The sequence below is a fragment of the Perognathus longimembris genome, chromosome 14 (assembly GCF_023159225.1).
Source record: "Perognathus longimembris pacificus isolate PPM17 chromosome 14, ASM2315922v1, whole genome shotgun sequence".
NCBI lineage: Eukaryota > Metazoa > Chordata > Mammalia > Rodentia > Heteromyidae > Perognathus > Perognathus longimembris.
This window is the reverse complement of record NC_063174.1, coordinates 25,416,191-25,423,521: the sequence shown is the minus strand read 5'-3', so window position 1 is coordinate 25,423,521 and position 7,331 is coordinate 25,416,191. Positions and strand designations below refer to the sequence as shown.

General features: G+C 51.0%; 1 long non-coding RNA gene across 1 annotated transcript; it reads right to left on the bottom strand.

The window, feature by feature from the left end:
• Positions 1–249: 249 nt before the first annotated feature.
• Positions 250–7,245, bottom strand: LOC125363288. Its single transcript, XR_007213207.1, has 3 exons — positions 7,006–7,245; positions 2,133–2,139; positions 250–262 (listed from the first exon to the last, which is right to left on the bottom strand). It is a non-coding gene; the product is annotated as an uncharacterized LOC125363288 (long non-coding RNA).
• Between the last annotated feature and the right edge of the window lie 86 nt (positions 7,246–7,331).

Here is a 7,331-nt window from a genome sequence, read left to right as displayed (position 1 = left end):
TCAACAGCAGCTTGGTTTTCTAACAGTGATTTGACATGAGGGGTTAGGGTGATACATTCCAGACCACAGAATATAATTTTTCAGAAGTAGGTTACTCTTTGTAAAAGTCTCAAATGCAAAAGACAAAATTCAGGATTGATATCTTAACTTTTGAATGATATTCTCCATACCTGAGCTCTTCTTCCATTAGAAGGTATTTTAATGATTACATTTCTAAAATGAGATTTACAGTCTCATTTAGGTTTGTGGCTTCTCCCAAATGCTATTGATAACCAAATTGAACGTCTCCATCCCTCATCCCGAATGTCAGGTTGTAGATTGTGCCTTTCTTCCTGGAAGGACCTCAGACTGCACATGTCTGGAACTGAACGGTTGCACCACAGCCCCATCAGACCTGTTGTTTCTCCTGCATTCCCTTTCTCTGAGATTGGGCTCGCCACCCACTCAGTAACATAAGCCAGACAATGGGAGTCATTTGATTGCCTCTCTCCCACATTCCACGACCAACTGTCACCACTTCCCACCTCTTATGACCTCCCCATTCCTGCTGTCTTCACAGCCACTGAGCCCCTGTCACCTCTAGCCCAGCCATCTCCATGGCCCTCCAGGCCCTCATCTCTGGCTGTCGGGCTGCTGGAATCTCTTTTCCTATGCTGAGGAAAGACTATACTTTTGGATCCAAGTTTAAGTTAAAAGGTGTTTCTGAGACAAATTTGAAATAACATATGATTGAGTAAAAAGAATGATAAACATAGCCAGGTGGTGGTGGCTCACACCTGTAATCCTAGCTACTCAGGAGGCTGAGATCTGAGGGTCACAGTTCAAAGCTAGTCCAGGCAGAAAAATCTGGGAGATGCTTATCTCCAGTTAACTAGCAAAAGGCTGGAAGTAGAGGTATAGCTCAAGTCGTAGAACACCAGCTTTGAACTAAAAAGCCAAGTGAGAATACGAAGCTCTGAGTTCAAGCCCCAGAACCAACATATACAAAGAGAAAGAGAGAAAGAGAGAGAGAGAGAGAGAGAAGAAGGAGGAGGAGGAGAAGCCAGGTACCAGTGCTCACACCTGTAATCCCTGCTACTCAGGACTTTGAGGTCTAAGGATATTGTGGTTCAAACCCAACCCCATGAAACTCTTCTCTACAATTAACCACCAAAAAGCCAGAAGTGGAGCTGTGGCTCAAATGGCAGAGTGCTAGCCTTGAGAAAAAAAGCTCAGAGACAGTGCACAGGCTCTGAGTTCAAGCTGCAGGACTGGCACACACATATATGCCTGGCTTCTCTCTACCCCTCCCCATCCACATGGGGAGGGGTCCTGGGCTTATCTATCTCTTCCGTGTGGGATCCATACTCACTCTCTCACGTCCCCCCGGCCGGTAGGGTTTAGACGCGGAAGCGGGGTCCCGGGGTGAGCCTTGGTTAACGTGTGGTTGCGAAACCCCATGCTCGCCAGCCCAAGGAAAGACACGAGCGCGCAGTGGTCTCGGAGAGCCTCTAGGACGTCTAATTTATTCAAATGAGGAGGCGACAGATATACCCCGAAGGGCGGGCACAAGAGAGGGACAACAGGTTGGCCACAGGGGCCTGTCCATCAAGTGATGTCAGGGGACTTCCCTTGTGGGCGGAGGCCCAGCCCCCCAAGGATTGGGTTTCTGGGGTCCCCCCCACACCCGCCATTGCACACGTGCTTGCCCCAGGGGCTGGGGCTTCTCTTCCTGTTAAAAGCGGAAGAAGAGGGGATAGGCTAAGGCCAGCTGTGGCCTCTTAAAGGCACAGCTGACCCCAACACATATACACAAAAAGAATAGGGGCGTAAGATATCACAAGAAATGTACACACTGTACCCTTTTTGCACAACACCTTGCCAAAAAAATTTGTGTTCAATTAATAAATAAATTAAAATTTTAAAAAAGAATAGAATAAAATCATATCTGGCAATATCAGTCATATTTATAAATCCAGTGATGTAATCTGTTGTTTATGTTGGCTCCTAACATGATATTTTGGTTCCTTTGTATTTGGGGATATTGTTTGTTCACAAATTTATATTTGTGATGATCTTTTCAATTGAAAATTTATTCAGATTTGGGTTAAAAAGGTTGGTTAGTTGTTGGTTGGAGGTGCCAGCATTTGAACTTGGAGCCTTGTGCTTTCTCCTCTGCCACTTGAGATACACATCCAAACTTTTTTCTTTAGGTTGCTTTTTTTTTGTTATTTGTTGGTTTGTCCTGTAGCTTGAACTCGGGGCTGGGTGCTTCCTTGTGCTTTTGTGCTCAAGGCTACTTTTCTACCATTTGGACTGTAGTGGGGAGGCCAGATCTGCCCAGTGCCATCAATAGCTGTGGAGGGACTTCAGGTTGACTCCAGCTCAGATTAGAGCAGAAGCCAACTCCATCTCCACTAAGCCCTCCCCCACCCTATTCAGGGAAGCTCCCTTTACTATGTAGATTGACTACCTGAGGCCTGGGAGCTTCAAGGGAACCTGTGTCCTCCTCTTTATTATGATAAGTTATGTAGATTAACCACCTGAGGCTTGGGAGCTTCAAGGAAACCAGCTATGAATAGGCATATCCGCCTGCATCATGTGAGCCCCGCCAAATCCATGCGTCAATTCTAACTAGAATGATAGGTTAGTTCAAATGAATATTATGAGACAGACTGTAACTCTATTGGCCACCTGCGTGCGGCCTAGCATGCTCTGTAAGTGTTGTATCTTCATTGGTCACCTGCGTGTGACAAGTTTGTCTGTGATGTTTGCCTTATAACCAGGCTGGAAGGCCACACGGGGGCGGTCCCAGCTCCCGAGTCTGGGCCGCCCAGGTGTGTACAAGCCCAGCTCCCGAGTCTGGGCTCCACACGTGGTTGGCAGTTTCGGCTCCCGAGTCCGGGCTGCGACCAAGGCCTGTCGGTTCACTTTTTGTTCACTTTTTACTTCCCCAATAAAACTGTCTTTTTGTCACCTTGTAGCTGGAGACTGTGTGGTGGACTCTTGGGAGAACCAGGAATCCCTTCCCTTGGGGGGAACCCTGTTTCATTGTAGCGAACCCCCACTCTACTTCATATTGGTGCATTGGCCGGGAAGAGTCCTTAACCACAATATTTTGTTGGGGAAGACGCCCAGGTGAAGAAAAGGAACCTCCGGAGGAATGAGGTATGTGTAGGGCTGCCTGAGCAGGCCCGTTTTTAGGGCCGCCGAAGTGGGCCCATTCGTAGAGTGCACTGGCTGTAAAGGCCGTCTGCATGAGTGCACTGGCCGTGGAGGCCGTCTGTGGGGCTGCCGAGTGGGCCCGTCTGTAAGTGCACTGGCTGTAAGGGCCGTCTGCATGAGTGCACTGGCCGTGGAGGCCGTCTGTGGGGCTGCCGAGTGGGCCCGTCTGTAAGTGCACTGGCTGTAAGGGCCGTCTGCATGAGTGCACTGGCCGTGGAGGCCGTCTGTGGGGCTGCCGAGTGGGCCCGTCTGTAAGAGTGCACTGGCTGTAAAGGCCGTCTGCATGAGTGCACTGGCCGTGGAGGCCGTCTGTGGGGCTGCCGAGTGGGCCCGTCTGTAAGTGCACTGGCTGTAAGGGCCGTCTGCATGAGTGCACTGGCCGTGGAGGCCGTCTGTGGGGCTGCCGAGTGGGCCCGTCTGTAAGTGCACTGGCTGTAAAGGCCGTCTGCATGAGTGCACTGGCCGTAGAGGCCGTCTGTGGGGCTGCCGAGTGGGCCCATCTGTAAGTGCACTGGCTGTAAGGGCCGTCTGCATGAGTGCACTGGCCGTGAAGGCCGTCTGTGGGGCTGCCGAGTGGGCCCGTCTGTAAGTGCACTGGCTGTAAAGGCCGTCTGCATGAGTGCACTGGCCGTAGAGGCCGTCTGTGGGGCTGCCGAGTGGGCCCGTCTGTAAGTGCACTGGCTGTAAGGGCCGTCTGCATGAGTGCACTGGCCGTGAAGGCCGTCTGTGGGGCTGCCGAGTGGGCCCGTCTGTAAGTGCACTGGCTGTAAAGGCCGTCTGCATGAGTGCACTGGCCGTGAAGGCCGTCTGTGGGGCTGCCGAGTGGGCCCGTCTGTAAGTGCACTGGCTGTAAGGGCCGTCTGCATGAGTGCACTGGCCGTGAAGGCCGTCTGTGGGGCTGCCGAGTGGGCCCGTCTGAATCTGAAGGTGCACCGTCTGTAGGCCTAAGACAGAGAGAAGCTGGACGCAGCAGAGCTCTCTAAGGCCGGGGTGGTCAAGGGACGCCTTGACTCCCTTCTGGAAGTCCTCATTGGGGAGGACATGTATAAATTTTGTAAAAAAATCAGCAATTCTGACCTTGTTCCCTGTTCGGCAAGTGGTCTTGTCTATCTGTGTTTGTTCACACTCCTACTCCTGTTTGCTAGTGCTATGATTGACTTTCCTCTACAGGGAAGCATGGAACGACCAAAATCCACTGAGGAACTGCTCCTCTACCTGTGTCTGTTCTTGGTTTTGCTTTTGGTAATTGTTGCTATCAGATGTGTTTTACAGGAAAATATGGGACGACAAGTGGCTTCTGCTGAGAAACTCCCCCTAAACCTGATCTTAGAACATTTTAAAGATTTTGAGAAGAGAGCAAAGTTATCTGGTGATTGTGTCTTCCCTGGAAAACTGACTACTTTCTGCCAGCTGGTATGGCCCACCCTCGGTACTGGGTGGCCCCCAGAAGGCACCTTTAATCTCTCACTTGTTTATGAATCCCAGGCAATGATTGTCAGCGACCGAGAATATCTGGACCAGGTTCCCTACATCGTAGCATGGCGCTATTTAATAGAGGAACCTCCAGAGTGGCTGAAACCCCTTTTGCCTCCCGAGAATACCTCCACTGTTTTGGCTTTGAAATCACGGCCGCCGCTGCTTCCTAAACAGCTGAAGGGCATGCTGCCTCTCCCGCCGGAGGAGGAGGAGGAGGAGGATATCTTGCTCACACCCCACTCAATCCCCCCGCGCGTCCGCCATAGGGTGCCTATTGACCTCTCCCTCAGGGAGTCAGATCAAGTCCTCTTGAGTCCATCCCATACTCGCTCTGGCTCTTCATATGGGGAGGCTGGAGGAAGGGACAGGAGAGAGACTCGCCCCTCAGCCCACCAAAGTAGGGATCCCCTTCCTCCCCCTGCTGCACTCCCACTTAGACAGGTGGGACCCCCTGAAGAGGGCCAGGCTCACCCTTATGAGGTTCATGTCCCCTTTGCTTCTAATGATCTATTAAATTGGAAACAACAGAACCCTCCCTTCTCAAAGAAGCCTCAGGCACTAACCTCTTTGTTAGAAACTCTCTTTATGACTCATCGACCCACCTGGGCCGATATCCAGCAACTCCTGGACATCCTCTTCACCACTGAGGAGAAAGACAGGATTCTCCGGGAAGCCAAGAAGCTGGTCCCAGGAAACAACGGCAGGCCATCGGAAGACCCCCTTGAGATAGAGGAAGCCCTGCCCTCCCGGAATCCGGACTGGAACCCGAATTCATCAGCAGGTAGGGAGCGGCTAAAGGTTTATCGCCAGACTATTCTGGGTGGTCTCCGGGCTGCTGGAAAGCGCCCTATGAACTTGTCTAAAGTAGGGGAAGTAAGACAGGGAATGGATGAGTCCCCAGCAGCCTATTTAGAAAGGCTTCTTGATGCTTACCGTACTTATACTCCTATAGACCCAGAGGCTGAGGAAAATAAAAAGGCGATTAATGTAGCATTTGTGGGACAAGCAGCTCCAGACATTAGAAGAAAGATTCAGAAGATTGAAGGGTTTGAAGGAAAAAATTTGTCAGAGTTAGTGGAGATTGCCATCAGAGTTTTTGACAACAGGGATTCTGCAGAAGAGAGACAGGTTAGGAAACTGGCTAAGATTTTTGCTATCTCCCAAGAGGAACAGAAGAGGAAAACAGGCTCTGAGCCCCGTGAGAGGAGACTATGGAGAAGTAGAAGTAAAAGTAGGGAAAGAGCGTGGATGTTAGAGAAGGATCAGTGCAGCTACTGCAAGAGGAAAGGGCATTGGAGAGGAGAATGCTCAGAGAGAAGGGAAACCAAAACACTGGCCTTGGATGATTGACAGAGTCGGGGCTCTCCCCTCCCAGAGCCTAGGGTAACTCTAAAAGTGGAGGGAAAACCAGTCAGATTCTTAGTGGACACTGGAGCAGATATGTCAGTTTTAAAGCAGGCCTTAGGGCCGATGACCAACCAAAGGACAAAAGTAACTTGTTGCAAAGCCCCCCGGACCGGTGGATGTCCAATGCCGGGCTAACACAGTACCAGGCCCTGTTGCTCAATCAGCCTAAAGTGACTTTCCGAGCTTCCACAGCCCTCAACCCTACTACCCTGCTGCCAGACACTGATCAGACAGTGCTGCACGACTGTGCGGAGGTTGTGGCCCATGTCCACAGCATTCGACCAGACCTCACAGATGTCCCGCTACCAGACGCGGAAAAGACCATGTTCACCGATGGGAGCAGCTACGTGATGGACGGAGTAAGGCTAGCGGGAGCAGCGGTCGTGGAAGGGGACCAGGTCATCTGGGCTGAGCCGTTACCAGTGAGCACCTCAGCGCAAAAAGCTGAGCTCATTGCCCTAACCCAAGCTCTGACGCTGGGAAAGGACAAGAAGGTCAACATCTATACGGACAGCAGGTATGCATTTGCCACTGTACATGTACACGGGGCCATTTATAAGGAGCGCGGGCTGCTGACAGCAGAAGGCAAAACCATCAAAAACAAAGAACAGATATTAGGCCTACTTCGGGCCATATGGTTGCCAAAGGCAGTTGCTGTAATGCACTGCCAAGGACATCAGAAGGGAAACTCAGAGGAAGCAAAGGGGAACCGGAGAGCGGATGAGGCTGCACGGGAAGTGGCTACAAGAGATAGGGGCCCGATGGCATTAGCCCTTCTCCCAACGCCAGCCCTCCCAGAGAAGCCCCAGTATTCTTCTGAAGATCAAAAGTTTCTCCAGTCTCTTCACAATGTAAGTGAAAAGGGAAACTGGAAACAGACTCACAGTGGAAGAATTATTCTTCCACGAGCATTAGGACAGACTCTCATTAAGCAAATACACCAGGGAACCCATCTAGGAAAGAGCAAGCTAGCGGAATTAATCCGCCGGTTCTACTATATACCTGAAATGGACAAAATGCTAGAGGATATTACCAGCCGGTGTGTGCCATGCCAGAGGACAAATGCTGCTGGTGGAGTAGCTGTCAAAGGAAGGAGGGAAAGAGGAACGGTGCCAGGAGCCTATTGGGAGGTAGACTTTACTGAGGTAAAAACAGGCAAGTATGGATGTAAGTACCTGCTAGTTTTTGTAGACACCTTTTCAGGATGGACAGAAGCTTTCCCAACCAAGTGGGAAACAGCGCAG